General features: G+C 48.0%; 1 protein-coding gene across 1 annotated transcript in view; it reads right to left on the bottom strand.

The window, feature by feature from the left end:
• Window positions 1-10,031, bottom strand: part of KCNJ1 (potassium inwardly rectifying channel subfamily J member 1) — a 29,385-nt gene extending 19,354 nt beyond the window's left edge. Inside the window, exon 1 of the mRNA XM_032868909.1 lies at window positions 9,919-10,031. The gene's annotated coding sequence lies outside the window, so the exon portion shown is untranslated. The remainder of the gene's footprint in view (window positions 1-9,918) is intronic.
• Between the last annotated feature and the right edge of the window lie 11,271 nt (window positions 10,032-21,302).

Genomic DNA, 21,302 nt, shown 5'->3' on the forward strand with positions numbered 1-21,302 from the left:
TGGCACATATAGCTCATGTGTTTCGAACCCAGTGTGGTCCTTGGAAATGCGGAGAAGAAATGCACATGTTTTTGAGAACTCATTTACATTCTCAGAAAACCATCCGTTTTTAACATAGATTCACTTGGTCTTGGGTTAACGTTTTTATGAGTGCAAAAGCAGCTGAACTACATGCAAAAGCTTGGAGAAGCTGAAGATGTGGCTGAAATGGAGAGAGCAGGAGCACAGTGCAGGGGAGCAGTGAGGTGCCGGGCTGGCCCCTGTGGGTACACAAGAGTAGCTGGAAGCGAGGAGACAGTGTGCATTACTGGCCAAGCACAAGCGTCCAGAGAAAAGCCCCAGGCCTCTATGGGGTGTGCAAACCAAGGCTGAGCCTTGAAAGGAAAGATACAGAGAAGAGCCATTACATACGTCAACCACACACCACCGTACTTTACTGACAATTAGCCACTGTTAGAATGGCACACGATTCTGTGGCTACAGCTAGTGTTTGTTGAATGGATGGAGTGATGAATGAATGAAAACAGGAAGGGGTTGTATCTTTCAATATCATTTAAAGATGAAAGGAGGGGTTCCCGGGCTCCATTGGTTAAGCAGCCAACTCAATCTCAGCTCAGCTCTTGATTTCAGGGTCATGAGTTCAAGCCCTGTGATGGGCTCCATGCTGGGTATGGAACTTCCTTATAAAACAAAACAAAAGGATGAATAAAAGTAACTGGCAATTAATGAAGGATCCGTGACATTTTCTTGAATCTAGTTTAGTATGGGGGTAGTTTTTCCTCTAACCCATGGATCAACAATAGCTAACACTTAGGGACCTTACTACTTTCGAGGCGCTCTCCATACGTACACTCAACAGATACAACTACTCGATGACATACACAACATCATTGCTATTCCAAGTGTGTGGAGGGGAAAACCAAAGATCAGAGAAGCCAAGTTATTAATCCAAGTTCACAGAGCTAGAAAGTTAGAATTCAGCCTACCGTGGTTTCAGCTGCTATATGTGTCCCTTGGGTTTAATTACTGGAAGAAACTCATTAAAATGCATCTCTTCAATGTGACTTTCTTTGGCACAGACAGAAGGCTGGCTGCGTGTTCTCTACGTATCATCATACCAGCTGGGCAGATAGCCTTTCATATATGGTTGGAGGCACACTGCAGGGTTTGATTTTACTGTGCAGGACTCAGGTTGGAAGGTTGAAATTACTGCAGGGAAAAGGGAATGACATTTGCCAAATATCTAACATGAGCCAGAAACTGGTTTTGCAGAAATTATTTCATTTAATCTTCAGGGTGACCCCATGAAGTAGATATCATTATCTCTATTTTACAAGGGAGGAGGGGAGGCATAAGGAGGTTAGATTGCTCATAGGAGGAAGAGCTGGAATGAGGACCCCAGCCTTCTAAATCCTTCTACCACAAGTCCCATAAGATTTGGCCCATATGATGCATGAATTCTGATGTCCATGGTAGGAAAGGAAAACCAAAGGGAAGGAAAGGCCTTCCAATTGTTTCCTTTCTTTCTATCCTTCTTGTTTGCTCTTCCTTTTCTTGTTGTTCCTTGTCCCTCTGTTAATAAATACTTATTCAGAGTCTACCACATGCCGGGCTCTGTGTGAGGCACCTGGGATGTAATATGAACAAGACTGATATTCAGAGAGGTGGAGAGAGAAGGACAGATAATAAAAAGGAACCAAATAATCATGGTAATTATAGCTTGTGCTAAGGGTTAAGAAAGCCACAGTAATCGGGGATGACATTGACAAGCATCAGTAATCAGGGGGGCATGGGGCACCAAAACTGGGGGGTTAACAATGCCAAGATGAGAGAGGAAAGGTCTCACTGGGGCCAAGGGCAAGCTCAAAAGCAGCCTCCTCACAAACCCATCCAGGCCAGCCAGGCTCCCTCGCTCCCAACCGGCACCTGCCCAGGGCACTGCTCAGTGAGTTCTAGAATTTCAGGCAGACTTAGAAAACCTGGAGAGTTCTGAAAGGAGCTGCCTCCAACCTACAATGGGCACAAATCAAGCTTCAGTTCTCCCATCTGTCAAATAATAGTAACAGGAATAGCTATCTCCCGGGGTCACCATACAGATAAAATGATGCGATGTTTGGGAAAATTCAGACAGACTATATAAAAGTGATTTTGAACTTAGCCAGAGGGAGCTCAGTTAGACATAAGGAAGAATGTTTGACTGAAAGGATGACATGTGTTGTAGCTGTTTTCCAATGAAGAGTCTTGCCTATGTTGACAATTTAAAACAGAAGCAGTAACTGTCTGCTTCAGATAAAAGCCGGATACTTCACAGGTGTAGCAGGGTGGGGTGAATATGTGGGGAAATGGGTGCCTTTTAAACGTGGATGTCACCTGCAGAAAGAGAGTGTTCGGGGAACTTGGGAAGCCTCTCTGCTCTCCGTTTGTCAGGGATTCTAGAAGATTCTCTCTTAAGAAAAGTGGCGGTATCACCAGTTGGAACATAGGGCCCATATCATCTTGACTAGGAGGCCTAGGGACGCGCAAGCTGGAGGTTCTCACTGCAGGACCAAGAGCTAGCAGGATGCAAGAAGAGCAGAAGGGAGGAGACAGTCTGGAGCTGCTCCAGAAAGTGAGAGGTTCTGAAATCCAGGAGTGATGCTGAGGAAGATCCGCAGAGACTGGGGTGTGGGGGGACCCAGCTCTGCCCTGACCAACTCAGGTGACTAGGCCCCAAGGCAGTCATTTCCCTCCCTGAGCCATGGGGGCCACATTGCTGGCCGTGCCTAGAATATTCTGAAAAGCAGAAACATGCCGTGCACAGGGGGATTACTTCTACAGATCCTGGGGTCGGAAGAGTCAGCAGAGCAGAGGTGGAAACAGCCTCTCTCTGTCGGGAGCTACCCCTCCTCTCTGTCCTCGGTCATGGTCAGGGGCAGGGCCCCCTGTGGCTGGGCATCTGGTCTGTAGTCAATGATGACACATGCCTGGCTTTTCCCCCATATCTGCATTTGGAAATGGGCCTTTCCGTGGTCTGGCTGTTGGAGTCCCCGGGGCCCCCTTGATCACATGGCTAAACACGCAGACAGAACCATCGCAGGCCAGACTCCGTGATGATGAAGCGGTGAGCTGGGGTGGGGGGTTGGGATGGCACCACCGGAGGGGCTGGAGCCCTTAGAACAGAGCAGCCAATATTCAGGAATGAGGAGGCCAAAGCTTTAAGCAGCAGGGCCAAGAGGGGCAGGTGTCAGGGGAGATGGGGGGGAGTCTTGACCTCTTGGCTGCCTGGGGTTTATGGCACCTCTGGAGTGTTTGGGTCCTCAGGCAGGAAGAAAGCTATAAGACTCATTTATCCTGTGGATCCCGGCAGTCAGAAGAAAGGCTGGAACATGGGGAGGTAGCCAGAAGCAGCTGTCCCTAGGACACGATTACACTGTGTGTCATTAGAAAAACGTATCTGTTCCTTGAAGCCACTAGACACAGTGTCACTGGGGATTCGTGTCTGAGGTGCAGGAACATAAGACAAGAGTCAGGAGCTCATGCTAAGCCCCCTTCCAGGACTCAGGAAGGGAAGAGACTTCCAAGAGCACCGAGACGTGCCCCACTTGTAGGCCAGCAGCCCTTGAACCACCTCCCAGACAGATGGACATGGGTTCCATGATTACATAAGGACTCCAGGTCCCTCTGAGATCTTTTCCTGACTCTCAACACCTCTATAGCCCAAGCTTCTCCTTGGTATCTACTCAAATCCTGAGGCTGAGATTTGAACCCACGGTCAACTTGTCTTCAGTAGGTAGGAGAAAACCAGCTCCTGCTTCTATTGGAAAGCAATTTTAGCCCACCACCCTTGGCCAACCTGAAATGATGACCCATTTCCCATCTTCACTTCACTTCCACTCTAAGCAGAGGCTCCAGGAGGAATGGGGCCACTTTGTGCCCTGAGTGCTGGATCTCCCCACTCATATTGCTCTAGGGGCCAGCCCGGACCCAGCATGCATCCCTCGCCTCCTCTCCTTTCACTGCCACTAGACACTTTAAGAAGCATCTTAGTCCATAGAAATCCACCAGACTGGAAACACCCAGCCAAAAGAACACGTGTATAAAAAGCTGAATAAAATCCAAATCCTGTGCACATTTTTCTCCACTTCTCAGCTAGCCTCTTTCCTCAGTGGACTTCATCTCATCAGAGTCTTAACAGCAGTGAGGGTTAGCTTTGGTTCGGGAAGGAAACCTTGACTCTCCCACACAAGGAATCTGGGCAAGGCCAAGGCCCCAGTCCCTGAAGGGATCCTCAGGCCTGGTTCACGTGAGCGTTCTTAGGACCTCTCAGGGCTTCTCTTCTCCCCATCTGAGGGGATGGAGTGGCTGCGAGAGGAGACCAAGCACTCCATCTCACTTAGGCCACCCTAGAAACAGACTCAGGAAGAGAGACCCATTAGTGAGAATGTACTCTCACTCTCACTGTCCTTGCTCATGCCCATCACTCACACCCATCCTTCCAGTGAGACCGAAACTTCGGAGGGGTAGGGATTGTGTCTTCACCCTTTAGAAAAGCCCAACACAGCTTGGACTTCCCCAGAAGGCCTTCTGAGGTGACCTTCGGACCATTCCTGTGACTTATCTCTGAATCCAGTTTGAGCTCTCTCTCCTGTATGCATAATTCATCAGCGGTCCAGATCCCTAACAGCATCAGAATACCTTGATCCCTGAAATGGTCGAATGCGCCATCCAGCACAAAGCTGGGATTACTCTTATCTTTCTGAACATAACATCACTGGACTTGAACTCCAAGGGACCAAATTTTGGGGAGCCTTTTACTGGGAGAAGTTAGCAACAGTTATACATGGTTTCCAGATTCTGTCGAGCTCCTCAAGGACAAATGGCAGATCTGGATAGAGCCAGAAAGCTCCCAAGAATTTAATCGAAGGCAGTGAAGCATGAGTCTTCCCCTAGGGGTGGTCACCTGAGAGAGCTTTGGCTGTTCTAAGTGCAAAGACAGTATTAACCTGTTGCTTTTGCCTGCATTGTGTTGCATATTTAAATCTGCTCCCTGGGGATATGGCGCCACATTGATACACCCTGGTAAATACAGTTCCTGAACGCAAGCCAAGAAACACTGGTGTTTGTGCAATCGCAAGTGAGGGAGGGTGGTGGACCTGGGGAAATTCTAAATAAATGGAAATTTCTGGCTTGTATTTCATAGCATATTCAAGAAGAAGCTTCCTTTAGAAGCATAAGAGGGTGACATGCATCTAACTAGACTGCAAAATTTACAAGGTTTGATAACTACAGGATGTAAATATGTGCGCATGCCCACTGAGGTAGACTGTTGCCTCCTGGAAACCGTTTTAGGAAAATAACAGGCTTCTTTGAGTGAGAAAGTTACTGACCCAAAACGACATTGAGGGGATTCAGGCTGGTGTTTTTCCTGGGGACTTTGAGAAAGTCCATTTGCTTCTCTAGACCTTAGTTTCTTCTTTTGCACAATGGGTGACCTGGGCTTGATAACCTTTTAGAAGGATTGTTTAAAGTTAATTCCAATGTTCTGTTTTTTTTTAATGTGATGCTGTTGGGTTGAATTTTACATTAATAGCTCAAGTCCTTAATAAGCGTTTCCTGGAGCAACGACTTGGGGTCAAACACCTGTGGACTCTCAATAGTCTTGAAGTTGTCCAGTCTCTGTATTATTTTTGCTTTTTTCTATTATTCCTCAGAACCAGAGAGTTTCATGGGTAAGGACAGTGCTCTCTATTTGCTCACTGATTCTGACAAAGAAACAGCAAGGACAGCGACACTTTCTCTGCACATTCTTCACAATAAGCTCAGCAAGCATGGCTGAAGATCATTCCATCTGGAGTCAAGAATGGACTCCTATGAACCCCTTGACCTTAAGGTTATTTTCTGATTATTCTTGACTTTTCTAGGGGTCTACCTCCTATACGTCTCCATACTAATTTTTCCTTCATACTTTTCTCTTCTTTTCTTCCTTCCTTCCCCTTTCTCCCTCCCTCCCTTCTTTCCTTCCCCTTTTTTCCTTCCTCCTTCTCTCTCCTTTCTTTCTTTTTTCTTTTCTTTTCTTTTCTTTTCTTTCTTTCTTTCTTTCTTTCTTTCTTTCTTTCTTTCTTTCTCTTGAAGGTGTTTGTTGGTTTGGTTCATCCCATTTTGTTTTTCCAATTTCCACACACTCCCTGCTTGTTCATGAAGATTATGAACTACGTAATCAAGTCAACCACTTTTTTTGCTATCTAGAGCAGAGCTAATATTATTCATGAATCTTATAGATCCCAAAAGACAAAGCACACTGGGGAGGTCTATGTCCTTTCCTCTACGTTTTGGCTTAGGCTAACTTATCATAGTCTAGTACTTTCTTTTCTCAACCTGTAAAATTGGAATAACTTTACTGGCCAGGAGATGAAGGTAAACAACCCCTTTGGGCTTTCCCTTAATCCCCTTATCAAGCTGACCATCACTTCCCCCTCTGAAAATGTCCAGTTGGTGTGGGGAAAAGAGAAGGTATTGAGCAGAAGTCTTTAAAGCCAATTACTACATTCAACTATCCTCAATTAGTTAAGGCAAACTTAGATTTCTGAGCCAATAAATTTATTCCATAGTGACTTGAACCAGCAATACACGTATATTCTGACACAGTCTTCTCCTTGGGTCTAACGAAAACTAAACTGGAATCTCTTTGAATACCTTTCAGGACTCAAGGACTTACTTCAGCTCTAGGGAGAAAGCTCTAGAGTTAAAGTGGCGACCCTAAAGTAGATCAGGACTTAAACCCCACAGTGCTGATTTTTCCAGATACTACAAACCATGAGACTTCGCTTAACATGTCAAGGCCCATCACCCACATGCCAAGTGAAAGAAGGAGGAATATATGGCTCTGCCGTTTACTGCCCCTGTGACTTGGCTCTGGTTACTCAACCCTAAGCTTTTCAGTGTACCTGTAGGGTGTCATGAGCACCAAGATGTTGACACCTGGCCCTTGAGGCCATATTGGGCCTGAGATGAGTGTCTGGGCCTGAGGTAGCAGCCTGAAGCTGCAGCAGCATCTCCACTAACCCCAACATGTCTTACAAACATCATGTTCCATATGACCATGTTTGGAAACACTCAGGAGACACTCAGTTCCCTTCCCCTCTTCTCTGTCTTCTTTACCTCCCTGAAAAATGGGACTGAAAATAGCACTTGCTCTCAGGCATAATCCTTAGGAAAGACAACTTAAGATCTGATTCCTTTAAAGTGAGAATACATTTGGACAGTTAATGGTAGGTACAAGGGCTTCCAACTTTCAGTAGTTCTGTCGTTATTTCTGATATTGTCCCAACTTTGAGTTTCCACAATAAGGAGTGACACATTTCCTGCATGACCTCCTAAGGGGCAACACTGGGGTTCAGCAGGGATCCAGAGCATTAGTGGCATAGGTACCCAGAGAGAAAAAGAGATGCAGGCTCAGTCTGTTGAAAACTCTCCTTTTCCCCAGAGAGCCACGCATTTCAGTGGATCAGAAAAGCAAATGACCGTTGGTACCTGCCCTACACAGTCACTGACTCTCCATAACATCCGAGAACCATTAGTTCATGTCTCTGCACCTAGAAGACCATAGTGGATGTGTGAAGGCAAATGTCAAGAAAATGCTCTTTTCCATTCTAAGTCTGGTCATTTTGGACTTTGGGAAAGTTTGCGAATGAGACCAGGTGACTCTCAGGTTCCTATTTCAGAGCTACATTTGGTCTTAGCAGCCAATCTGCCACTAGATCTTGTGGGTTCTGCCTCGTAGGAATCTCTTAATGGTTTCCCTGGCACTGGTCTTGCCTTCTCCAATCCACCTTGCACTTGGCAAACAAAATCTAAAATATAAATATCATCTTATGTGGTCTCCCACTACCTTGGAAATCCTGCCCGAGCTCCTTAGCACCCAACACAAGGTTCCTTCTCACATGCATTCTTTCTGCAGCTTCTCCTGTGTCATCTTTCCTCACCACTCCCTGGGCCACCCACCTCCCATCATACCAGCTTCGTATTCCTTGTATCTTCCACTCATATGCTCTCTCATGACTCTGTATTTTTGCAAGTGCTATTTTCTTGTTCTGAAATGCCTTTCCTCTGCCCCCAGCAAGCCCCTTCCTGCCTACCAAGGGAGTTGAGGATCATGTCTCCATGAGGACTTCTTCAGGCAAAGTAGATGTCCTTCCCGTGAATACAGTGATCATGTCATGACTACATTGCTGCATTGCAGTCCCCATTCATCATCCTATGTGTCCTGCTGGAGTGTGATCACCTGTTCCCATGTGTGTACCCTCTCAACTATAAGTGCCATGAGAACTGGGGCTATACAGTGCTTTCCCAGGACCTAGCACAGTTCCTGCAACATCACAGGTGCTCATTATAAGCTTGTTGGAAGGCAAATGAGGACAAAAACCTATATATATAAAATAGTAATAATATTAATGAGGACCATATTGAAAAGAAGAAAGGCAATAGTCATCATTAGCATCTTAAACAGTAGAAGCAAGAGGGATTTGGGTAAAACTCAGGGTCGGACTGCTGAGACAGATAAGCAACCCAATGAAAACTTGACGAGGAGGAATTGGGAAGCATTAAAACCACAGAAGTCACGGGGGCAGGTAAAAGGCAAAGCACGGGAGCCAAAGCTGAATCTTTGGAAAATCACTGAGCTGTGAAAAGGTCCAGGGTAGATTTGTAACCTAGCATAGAAAAAATGAATTGCTGAGAACAGGAAAGTGACATGCATGAGAAATTCCAAGTTTGGACTCTGCAGAGCAAAGCATTCTTGGCAATTACAGTATCTTATATATTAATTTTTTCAAAAAAATCAGAGAAAACCAAATGCCACCAAAGCTCCAAGAATCGTTTGCAAGGAATCCACTCACTACGCTTCTGGCAGTTTCAGCCCTGCCCCTAAACTGACTTGGCCTGCTTCTTTACACAGAAGAAAATCCATCTTCATGCCTTGAAGTATTTTTTTTTAAGTTTTTTTTTTCTGTTGGCTCACACCTTCTCAGATACCCCTACCTCACTCTGCTTTGAAAAACTGAAGCTGACTGAGTTAACACTGTCCCTGCTGGGAGACCTGGATAAAGTCTTGTCTAAAACGGCCCCCTTACCACCATCACCATGTTTTGCTCTATTTTTTACACCCAACTAATTAAAAAGAAATTAGTTCCCCAAAGCTTGCCTGTGGCAAAGGACACACTTTTTCTGAGCAACTCTGCCTAGAATCTATGTGCCAGAGATGTTGGGAAAAGGGGGCTCTATGCCTGTTCACTCTGGGGCTCACAGAATGCAGAGCATCAGGGAAACGGTTGCCGCCCACTGCCACAGAGTATTTGTCGCAGCAGAAATTTAGGGAGCTGAGCAAACGCTGAGAAATCCAAATGCATTCACTCATAATCAGGCAATGTTTCATCAAAGAAAGAAGAGGCTTCTGGGGGAAGGTAAGCAAAATGTCTCACCAACACAATTCACCCAGATAAGCCTTGCGCCTTTTCCATAATAGACCTTATTAGCATTTTATCCTCTGCCTTCATGATGGAGAATCTCTGAGGGAGGGTTGCTATTTTGCAAGGCCCTGAAGCCATGGAAAGGATGCTGTCAGGGACAGAATCCCTGCACATATCTCTGCTACCAAGAAGGGAAAACCATGGAACCAGACATGGTGGGACCCGAGGCTTCTTCTGTGCTCCAGCTCTGGGCTGAGAAATGGCCAAGGGATGGTGGGAAGAAGCTCACAGTTTGTAATCCATGTGTGGTCATACGATAGACAGCATCAAGTGAGCAAATTAAAAACACACTTCGAATCCCCCAGGAATGGTGGACAGTCTGTCTAGACTTGAGGTATGGAAAGGAGGGTTAAATTTCCCCCCAAATTAACTTAATTTTTCTACAAAGAGACCAGGCGGCCTTTCTCCCCCTTACCTCATGGATTGCCAGAGTAAGTGTAGAGAAGGAAACTCGGTTTGTTGGTCCCCAAGAAAGCAGCTGGACCGTTGATGTGGGCAAGACCTTGCCCCTCCGGTCCAAGAGTTTGGGTAGCCAAGGTGAGGGTGCTGAGGTCCTGTTGGCTTGTACGTGTCTGTGGGTCAGTTCAGACCGGCTGCCAGCTCATCGGTATGCAACAGCTCTCAAAGAACATAGTTTACTTTAGAACTGGATCCAACAAGAGTAGGCGTGGCAGTGGAATGAGCTAGATACACCAGAGGTGTTGAGCTGCCCGGTTAATTAAGAAGGATTTGTTTATGGAACCATAGCTTGGAACCAGAAAGCCAGTTTGCCCAACCTAACAGTGTCCCAGGCCAAACGCATGAGGTTGCCCTCATGTCCACATAGGATATGTGCCCCCTGGGTGTGGGCATCGGGGGTCCTCAAGGTGCCCCTCCAATGTTTTCCTGCTCATGACTCACTAAGTGACCACAAAAGGTCAGCCTGCCCTGACCTTCTCTTGACCATTCATGCGTCTCCTTGGTCCCAACACAAAGTAGAGCTTTGTAGCAGGGACTTTATAGAACAGACTGGGAGAAACCTCCAGCACTCCCAACTGTGTCTCTTGGGGGCAAATTCCTGGATCCTCACCCTCTGAGGTCAGTGGTGGGGAGTGAGATAATGTATGTGATGCACTTGGCATTGAGTAAACACTCATGAAAGCCAACATACCCCAAGCATCACTTTTTTTTCCTCCTTCCCATCCCAAACCCTAGGGCCCACCTCCCTCTAGTCTATCCTGAGGGAGATGAGCTCTTATCTTACCCCTCCTGAGATGCTCTCTGACTTGTTCCTCCTTGTCACGGTGTCCTCCATGGACCACCACTCACTTCACTGCTGGTCACGCCCTGGAGCATCCAAAAACAGTCTCTCTGATGAGCTGTCACTTTGTTTCCAGGGAGGGGCTGGGGGGCGGGGAGGTTGGTGCAGGATGTGCGTTGGCCACACATCCCGGCATTGTCTGCCCCTTCTTCTTCAGTCAGCACCACACTAGATGGTATGAGGTTTCAGACTTTACTGGAGTCTCAGAGATTAAAAAGAAGAGAAGAAACTGGAGAGCAGCTCCATAGTTTGGAGGACACATGCTTGTGATTCTGACACCCCTCAATTATACAACAGAGTTAACACCACGATTCTCATAAGGGGCATAAAGTGGAAATGAATGGATAAAGGAAATGCTCTTTTCAAACACTTGTAAGTATAATCAGTTGTTAGAGTAAATGGAGAAGAATACAGGAGGTATCAATCAAGAAGCTTCTAGTAGCAATTCCAGGGGGAGTTGGATGGTGATAGACCTAGTCTAGGGAGCAGCACCACGGGAAAAGAACAAGAGGAGAGATTCAAGCTCGTGTTAAATATGCCTTTTCCCCTTCACAGAAGGTCTCCTGTGGGTACACCAGGTCCCACGGTCATTCCTTTTTCTCTAGCTTCACCCTTTTCTCCAAAATACCTCCTTTCTCAATCCTCAGCTCTGTGGTCTTCTACCTGCTTTTCCAAGGATCCCAACCCAACGGCAGGATAACCTCACAACACTTGGTTCACCGCCACCCCCCGCCCCCGCCGCCCACCACCGCCACGCCCCGAGCAGTGCATGTCCTCAAATGTGGGTGTAGAGTTCATGAGAGAGCACCTGCAGGTCTACAAGATCAGGGAGAGGGGGTGTCCAAGTCCCAGTGACAGAGCACAGCGCCCACCCAGGAAGGCCGCTGCTGGCAGAGGGGGCTCCTCCAGGAACAGCTTTAGCTGGAAAACTTTCGTGCAGACCTTTAGAAGCTTCCTTAAACTCCAGGGCCGGCTAGGATGCTCAGACTCGCCTCCCTCTCTCTTTCATTCGGAGTCAACCTTGAATTTCCCCCAATGGCTCTCCTGGCTCACTTCCTATTTTCCCTCACCTGGGTGTTTCCCCAAATAAGATCTCTGCATCGTTAATCCTATCTCGGTGCCTCTCCTCCGAGGCCCCGGGTTGGCACCTGGTCTTCCGCCAGGATGAACAGTCTCAGGGGGTTCTGACTCTCCGAGACACCAGGGTGGCACGGGACCATTCAGAAAAAGGACTTTTTGGAGCAGGAGGCAACGTTCCGAATCTGAGTGTGAGTTGTGGGTATGCCTTTTATTCCCCCAATTATCCACCAGACAACTCGAAATACCCACATGGGCAAACAGGCCCCTCTCAAAGGTAAACATTCATTCCTGATGACAGTACACAACAAACCCCAAACGAGGAAAATAAATGGTTTCTTAAGTGCCTTATTCATCTGCAAGGCAAGCACTTCCCACCCAAAGAAGCCAGAATGTCTTATTATTAGGCAGACCAGGTAATTATCTTACCTCCATCCCCCACCCAGTGCGAAGGACCCCTTGGGACCCACAGGGAAGGAGAAAGAGGCTGTTGCTAAGCAACGGAGAGGGAAGGGCTGATGCATTCTTCCATTTCCCCGAATCTTGGTTATAAGATCCAAGTGAGGGTGTTTGACCTGATGGAACGCTGGCTCTCCCGTAAAAGCAACGTGATTCATTTTCTCGGTCTCTCCTCCCACCCGCGATCCTCTTGGAGAAATTCTGCTGCCTCCTTCTTAGCCTGCTGCTTCTCCCACCTCTGCTCCCATGGAGAAGGTCCTCAGCAGTCTGGGGCTCCATGGCGGGGACACTGCCTCTCCTTTTGCCCTGGCTCTGTGTGATCAGCTATGCCAACCCTGCTGGGGTTCCCCAACATTTCCTCCTCAAGCCTCCTCGAGCCTCCTGACCTCCGCACCTGAGTTGGAGGCCCAGAGTCCGCAGCGTGGCTTTCTTCTCTTTTCTTTTTTTTTTTTTCTTTTCTTAAAGAGATTTGGGACATTTCAAAGATATTATTCGACTCGTGACTAATATCCCGACAGGAGCAATTTGGAGAGATAATTGGTCTTTAGGGGGGCCTGTCTGATTTAGGGGGAAGCAGATCAGCCCTTCCCCCACAAAGGGTAGCCCCTGACAAAGTCTGAGAGGTAAGAAGCTGGGGCACAGAGAGGACGGCAGGGAAAGCAGGCAGGAGTCTGCAATGTGGAACCACGTTCGTTCTGGGGGCCGGGAGCGGGCACGTGTGGTGACTGACGGGAGAGGAGCAACACTGCCAAGGCCAGCTCTCCCTGGTCGGAACAGAGGAAGCGGGGAGCCCAGCATGGACTGAGCTCCCAGTTTGCATGGAGGGCTTTACCCTCACCAGCTCGATTCATCCCAGAGACTTTGGGATAGGCATTATTTTATTTTATCTTCTTTTTAAAGATTTTATTTATTTATTTGAGAGAGAGGGAGAGAGAGCATGAGCTGGGCGTGGGGGAGAAAGCGGCAAAGGGAGAGGGAGAAGCAGACTCCCCGCTGAGCAGCAGGGAGCCCGCCATGGGGCTTGATCCCAGGACTCTGAGATCTTGACCTGAGCCAAAGGCAGACGCTTAGAGGACTGAGCCACCAGGTGTTCTGGGGATAGGCATTATTTTAAACAGTGTACCAATGGAGCAGTGAAGACACTCCTCTCTGGGTACACATTTAGTAAGTGGCCAAGCTGGGGGGCAAATTCAGGCCAACCTGTGATGTGTAAACTCCTCCCAACCATTATCTCACTGAGAGGATCATCTCCCAGGAGGACACTATTTTCCCGTGGGAGGAAGCAGAGGTTTCAGGCATTGTCCAGCCTCTGGTTAGCTCAAGAGCAGTTCTTGTTATGCCCTGGAAACGAATCTAACATTGTATGTCAACTATACTTCAATTAAAAGGAAAAAAACCCAGCAGTTCTAACTGTACACTTTCTGGCACAGTATATATTCTTTACAAAGCACTGACCACCTCGTTCAGAGAATCAGTAAAAGAACTTTTTATTTATTTATTTATTTATTTATTTAAAGGTTTTATTTTTTTATTTTTTTTAAAGATTTTATTTATTTGTCAGAGAGAGAGGGAGAGAGAGCGAGCACAGGCAGACAGAATGGCAGGCAGAGGCAGAGGGAGAAGCAGGCTCCCCGCCGAGCAAGGAGCCTGATGCGGGACTCGATCCCAGGATGCTGGGATCATGACCTGAGCCGAAGGCAGCTGCTTAACCAACTGAGCCACCCAGGCGTCCCAAGAAAATTTTTTTTAAAGAGTTTATTTATTTATCTGACAGAGAGAGCAAGAGAGCACAAGCAGGGAGAACAGTAGAGGGAGAGGGAGAAACAGGCTCCTCGCTGAGCAGGGAACCCGATGCAGGGCTCTATCCCAGGACCCTGGGATCATGACCTGAGCCGAAGGCAGATACCTAACCATCTGAGCCACCCAGGCACTCCAGGAAAAGAAATTTAAAAGAATTTTAAGATGAAAATATGTTAGATTAAGCAAATGTTTATTTTTGCTCCTTCTGAACTCAAGGAAAATGAGAGTCAAGGAATCTTTTTTTAAAGATTTTATTTATTCATTCGAGAGTGACAGAGAGAGAGAAGAGAGAGAGAGAGAGAGAAAGCATACAGGCAGGGGCAGAGGCAGAGGGAGAAGCAGACTCCCCACTGAGCTGGGAGCCAGACCCAGGGCTCGATTCCAAGACCCGGATATAATGAACTGAGCTGAAGGCAGACACTTAACCATCTGAGCCACCCAGGTTTCCCTTAAAGGATTTAAAAAAGTAAAAATCCGCAAAGACAAAGAACAAGAAGGGATTTTTGCAACATTCAGGAAGCAGGAGAGCAAAGGAATCGGGCGGAGTAGTGAGAGCTGACCCCAAGTCCCGGCTGAGGTTGCTGGGGGAAAAGTCAGCAAGATGCCGGTGGCCAGCTCTCAGAGCCCAGCAGTGGGAGAGCCCAGGGAGCTCCCCAGCAGGGCCAACGAGTCCAGCCACAAACTCGAAAATTGACTCGCAGTCCTCATAGAAAGCAGATTTTCCAGCCTGGGATTGGAAGTTGACTGAGTAGACGAGTGTGGGTATGGGTCCTCGAATGTAGCTGAGGGCAGGGGTGAACCACGGAACTGGAAACAGAAGGGGGGTGGTGCGGACATCTGCCTGCTGACGGGGATACCCGTGCCCCATCCTCCCACGCAGCGGCCGACAGCCATCACCACACAGGGAAAGCAGAGTTCTCTCTAGGAAAACACAGCGGGCTGAGAGGAAGGGCCACCAGGACTGACACCTGCGGGTCACTCAGGCTGCAGGGTCTAGCCCAGCCCCCTCCCTCAGGGCTTTGTGCTGGTGAGCACCCTTCTTAACGGTCAGTAGGCCTCCAGACGTTTGAGGAAAGGCTCAAACACAAGAGAGAACAACAGAAAGGGCTCCTGGAGAGGTAAAGTAGGGAGCCAAAGAAAGGTCTAAAACCCACAGTTAGCTCCAGAAAGGACGGACTGTACTGCAGACGTGAAACAAGAATGGGAAGCTAGATCTGTTGACTACGGCACGCCACACCAGAATGCGCCCCCAACAAATTTGACAGGACAGGTGTCAGGAGCTAATGAGAAAATCCCAGAAAGAAAGAAAGCAGAGCCATTTTTTAAATAAGATTTTTATTTATTTATTCAATAGAGAGAGAGAGAGCACAAGCAGAGGGAGCAGCAGGCAAAGGGAGAAGCAGACTCCCTACTGAGCTCGGAGCCCAAAACGGTGCTCGATCTCAGCACTGTGGATCATGACCTGAGCCCAAGACAGATGCTTAAGGGAGCCAGCGTGGGTGAGTGTGAAGAGATGTGCCTGGGTGAGGTGGGGGGCCAGCCCGGAGGTCGGGGTGGGGGGCTAGCTGCCTCTCATGGAAATCAGTCATCCGAGGTATGCTAAGAGGGGTTCATGGTTCTGAGGGAGATTTGCAGGAGGAATGAGTAATAGATACACAAAGAACTAGAAAAATGTGAAAATTGTTAGCTCTGCTTAAAGACAAACATTTATGAAGAAGAGAAAGTGTATTTAGAATACACCCCTTGGCTCAGCTGTGAACAACATGTAGGGAATCATAGTGATGGAAACCCTGGGTATTGTGCTAATACAACTTTCAGTGTAACTGTAGGGAACGGAGGCAAAGGAAGGAGTGGAAGGAAACGGGGATGACAGAAGGCGAGGTCCGCCCCTCCCAGATTAGGGAGTCAATAGAGAGTGTCAAACAAGAAAAATTGATACGGTACAAACTCTTTATTTAGCAATAAGGAGCTCAATTTTCAATGAATGTCTTTTTTCCCAGCGCTGCAAGAGATGAAAGTGACTTCAAGCAACAAACACTGAGTGACACAGGGTCTTTCCACTCAGCGCACGTATCCTTTGGGGTGGAAGGAAAGGGAGGGGAATGCCCCTTTTACTCCACTCACCTCATCACCGTGAACCTCTTACTACATTCTTTCCCACACCAGCCCTCTAAATGTGAACCCCCCGGGGCAGGGGCCCTTATCAGAAAGAGCACTCCAAGGCTAGTGCTCAGTATTTGGGCCCTGTGGTTGTGATTTTTTTCTGGTGGACGATATTTCCCCCTCCTTGACTCTGGCTCTGGGAGAGGGGGTCTTGTTTGGCCATACAGACCGCATCCCAGGCAGCCCCCTATGTCCCAAAGCCAGGCAGGAAGAGCCGAGCAGCGTCCGGTTCAAGACTTCCAGATACATGACTTTCTCACCAAAATCTCACACTTTCTGAAGAACAAGCATGTCGACAGGCTACAGTCGGACACAGTGAGACGGAGCTGGGGTCTTGACTCATCCAGCCACAGACGCAGTCTCCCATCTGTAAGTCAGGGAGGAGATTTGCTGTGTCTCAGGCCACCCCCCTCCCCCAGGTAGCAAGGTGCGTGTCCCAGCTCCCGACGGGGACCGGACAGACGGGTTCTTCAGCGGAATGTGTTCTCCCACCTTCAAGCCTTGATTTTCTTGAGAATCCGTGTCTGGTGGAAGATAGGTGGTTAAATTAAGCGTGCTGCTACCGAGGAGGAGTAGAGAATCCCGCGGAGCTGACGAGAAGGAAAGAGCATCGCTGCGCAGGTTTCGCAACAGAGACGTTTTGAGAAAGCCTCATGCGGGAGATGAAATGCTTTTCCTCTGAAACACTGACCGCCCTTGAAGATGAAAGCATGTGGCTCTGTAAGACATTCCAAGTCAAGGGACTCTTTAAAAAAAAGAAATGGAATTGAATGAAGCGAGGATTTTGGTGATTCCATATAATCCACTAAAAGCTTATTGAGGGCCTTGCCACGTAAAAGGCATGGTGCCAGGTGCTTGGGGAGTTACAGAGATGAATAAAACATGGCCCTGGGCCTTAACATTTTATGTAGAGAAGACAGTGACAAACACCACGAGGTGTAAACACAGGTAAAGTGTTAGGAATAAAGAGGAGAAGGGGTGACTGGAGGAAGCCCCATGGAGGTGGTGAGGTACTACTGGAAAGTGGAATTTCACCTGAGGGGTCATGGAAGGCGGGGAGTGGACAGAGGAGAAATCGTTTGGAAGTCTGGCGAGCCCAGGTAGGTTTGGGATGTCTGGAATATTCAAGGGAAGAAGGTTGGTTCAAGAGAAGATGTGCTGGTAGATGAAGCGGGAGAGAGGTAGGTGGAGACAAGATGGCGGAAGGACAGCGTGCCACACTTGGGTCTAGTTCTTACTGTGTGACTTTGAGGGAGGGGACAGACACTTGGAACGCCAGCAAGTTGGGTTGCTATAGAAGATGATGCTTGCAGCTTTTCTTCATTGAAAATGTTCTCTCAAGGAATTTTGCCATGTTTCACTCAGAATTTTGTGTTTACATATATATTGCCTATTTTCACAACTCCAGCACATTCTGACGAGTGTAAAATATTCTCCCCTCAAGGACATGGTGGGGGCACATCCGGTAAGCCCAGATCCCTCACACAAAGACACACAATGTTCTGGTTATAGAGCCCTGCCAGTCACACTATTCAGAAAGTGCCATTAAACAAGGAAGAGAAGGTGCCAAAAGGCCGCAGACTTGGCCCAATTCCTCTTTCTGCCAGGCTTTCTAGAAAAAGATGCCATCCTTCAGCAGTGCCCTGAGGCCTCCTTGCCGCTCAGAAAAGCTCCAGAGACTGAAAAGATTTTAGTCAGTTCCACTGAAGCAAGGACTACGTCAGTACCAAACACAACAGTATTTTTCCCTCTCCTAGCACTTTGAGGTAAATAAAACGTGGCTGCAGGCTGTTTCCTTTAGGCGGACTCTAGGTAATGACCATGACTGGGTTGGATGCCCTTCCCCTGAGAACAGAAACCTCCCAAAGGCTGCCCACTTTTAACTGAATGGGTTCTCCTCTGTCTGAGGTCTGTAGGCAAGCGTTTGTGCTCCCGTCCCCAAGAGGCCGGACTTGGGCCTTGTTCCACCACCCGCCCCTCTGCTGAGGGCCTGTCTTACAGGTTTTACTCAGGAGAAGCACAGAGGTGTGGTGGTGAGGTCCTGAGGGATAGAGAATGATCTCCTTTCTTCCCTGTAGTTAAGGCACGCTGCCATTGCCTCTTGCTGTGTCTCTGTAAAGGAGACAGAGATGTATTTTTCTAGTCCTCATTTTAGAGGTGAGCAGACAGAGGCTTAGCAAAATCCATTCCTACAAGGTCTTGAATGACCTTCCAAAAAACATCCCAGTTAGACCTGGGCTGGATGCAGGCCTCGGTTGCTATGTGAACTTGGCCATTCCAATATTTCTGATCACTAGCTAGCTATCAGAGCAGCAAATGAAAAATGTCATAGCCCCATCTTGCCAGGCAGCTTCCTTCTTAGAATGGAAAGAGAAGTTCACAGATTCACAACCCTGCCCCCCCCGCCCCCCGCATTGAAAGGGAATCTGGCCTGCCCACATTTCCCACACTTTCTCCTATCTATGACATCCATGCAAGCACTCCTGCCTGCCTATAGTTTTCTCAAAAACATGGCCCTGGGACCCCAGGATTCCAGAGGTACACTCCAACCAGCCCAAGTGGAATGGACCATCACCTCCTTCATTCTAGACATCATGCTCTTATTAATAACCCCTTAGAACTCATAGGGTAATTCGCCTTGAGCTGGAGGTGACTTTTTTGTTTTGTTTCATTCACAAATGCTAAATAACCCATATGGCCCCTGCCTGGCCTCAGCTGACCACACAGATGATAAGCAAAGGAACCAGGACTCAAATCCAAGATCCTAACTAGACTGTGCTATGGAGGCATAAATATTAAGCAAATTACAAAGACAAAATATTCCCTCAATATCCTTTGTGGGTTTTGAGCCTCCAGGAGCTAAGCAGGGAACTTGGCAAACCTCAAGGAGGAACGAAAAAGTCCTTCCCTAGTGCCTGGCAGAGCACCCTGAGTTTGATAGTGAAGTTACACACCTAGGTTATAGAGTTTCCTCTCTTTTTTTTTTTTTTTAATTTCTTTTCTTTTTGAAACATTTGGGTGTTGTTGCTTTTCATTCTGTTTTGTTTTTGGTAATCTGAGAACTCCCGCAAAACAAAGAAAGACAAAAACGTGGGCAGTTTATTATATGTAAACATACATAAAAATCAATATATAAAAATACAACCTTGGGAAAGGATGAAATCTATATGGGTCATCTTAGCCCTTGGACTGAGAGGATGTCTGGTGAATAGAAGAGATGAATACAAATTGGGCAGGGAGACCGCCCAGGAGCCCCCACGGCAGCCACGCCACAGAAATCCTGCTTTGCATTCTGAATACTCAGTTTCACCACTCGCTTGACCTCTTTCCCCAGCGAAGAGAGCAGATGGAGCCGCCTCCAGAAGACCACCTCCCCACACTTCTCAAGAAGAATCTCAGACCAGGCGCCTGGGTGGCTCAGTTGGTTAAGTGACTGCCTTTGGCTCAGTCATGATCCTGGAGTCCTGGGGTCGAGTCCTGCATCAGGCTCCCTGCTCAGATGGGAATCTGCTTCTCCCTCTGACCCACCCCCTTCTCATGCTTTCTCTCTCTCTCTCAAATAAATAAATAAAATCTTGAAGAAGAAGAAGGAAGAAGAACAAGAAAGAAGAAGAAGGAAGAAGGAGGAGGAGGAGGAGAAAGAAGAAGAATCTTAGACCGCCACTCCGCAGATGTGTCTTTCTCCCCTACCTCTTGTTGTCCCTGGCTGGTACTTCTTTTTTGGGGGAAGGAGCACTTTTATCTGCGAGCACAGCCCTCTCTCCCTTACTGACACAACATTCCCAGGAAACAGGGTCTTGACCTGAGTCATCCTCCAGAGTTCCTCAACTCCAAAGCTACAGAGCTTGATATCTTGTCCAAAGAATGAATAAATGACTCAAATTGAGTCTCCTCTTTTCTTTGCCTTGTACAACCTCCTAATGTAGGAAGCCTGCTCCTCTCCAAAGCACGACCACCCTCCAAAAGAAGGCTTCCAGGACCCGCCAGCTGGTGTGCTCAAGATCAGATACAAGCTGCATGTGGCATCCTCTAGTTTTCCTTCCGCCACAGCCCTGCCCCCCACCAGTGACGTCATCTCAAGAGCGTGCTCCATGCCTTCCTTCCACTGGGGGCCGCCATGATACACACGCTGTGGCAAAAGTGAGCTGAGGGTGTGGAGGAGCGGTTCTCTTTAATGGAAAATTACCAAGAGAGCTGTGCCAGGACCAAGACATACATCCATGGGGCCTGAGCTAAGGACAACACCGAGTGCCCCACCCTCAACAGAGCTCATGATCATGCCTCCACTCTGAAGACCAAGGGTGGCTGTAGTCCTGCCAGTGTTCTTTCTTCAGGGCTAGCAGCCCCATGGCAGCCAGTAGACTCCTGGAGGACCACCCTCACCACTCCCTCAGACATACAGACATGCCAGAGCCCTACAGAGCTTGTGGTTCAAGCCAGAGCAGCTGACCACAGAAGGGAGGTACGGTGGTTGGCCTTGCCTTTTATACTCGTCTGTTTGGGGAGCAGGTCTGGGACCGGTCACAGAGGGGCAGAGGACCAGAATCATGCCAGAAACATTGGGAAAGCTGGAGGGAAGGGTTTCTGTGTTGCAGCAACACTGGTGTTTGCTTTTCCAGGGTTTCTCACTAAATGTGTCTCAGACACTTTGTTCTAGAGTCTTGGTTGCTCACACATGTCCCCTTAAAATCAGAAGTCAGTATAAATCTGTTCGTACATTCTCAGCCGGCCACCTCTGTGCTCACTGAATGCTCAGGGGAAGAGAAGAGGGGTGAGCAGGGGACGAATTCCCCTGGTGCAGATACCCAGCAGCACTTTTCCCAGGCTCACATGGTTACAAAGGTCAGCATCTGAACTCAGGCACACAAACCCTGGCTCTGGAAATTGCCAACTTCAGCGATGACAAAGCACAAGTATCCTGGGCTAGTGCAGTGACCTTGAAGTGGATGCCTTTTCCACCATGGTAGCTGATGTGAATAGTGTTTTCCTGCCGTGGTGAC

The sequence above is a fragment of the Lontra canadensis genome, unplaced genomic scaffold, assembly GCF_010015895.1.
Source record: "Lontra canadensis isolate GAN:19392208 unplaced genomic scaffold, GSC_riverotter_1.0 scaffold36, whole genome shotgun sequence".
In the NCBI taxonomy this organism is placed as follows: Eukaryota; Metazoa; Chordata; class Mammalia; order Carnivora; family Mustelidae; genus Lontra; species Lontra canadensis.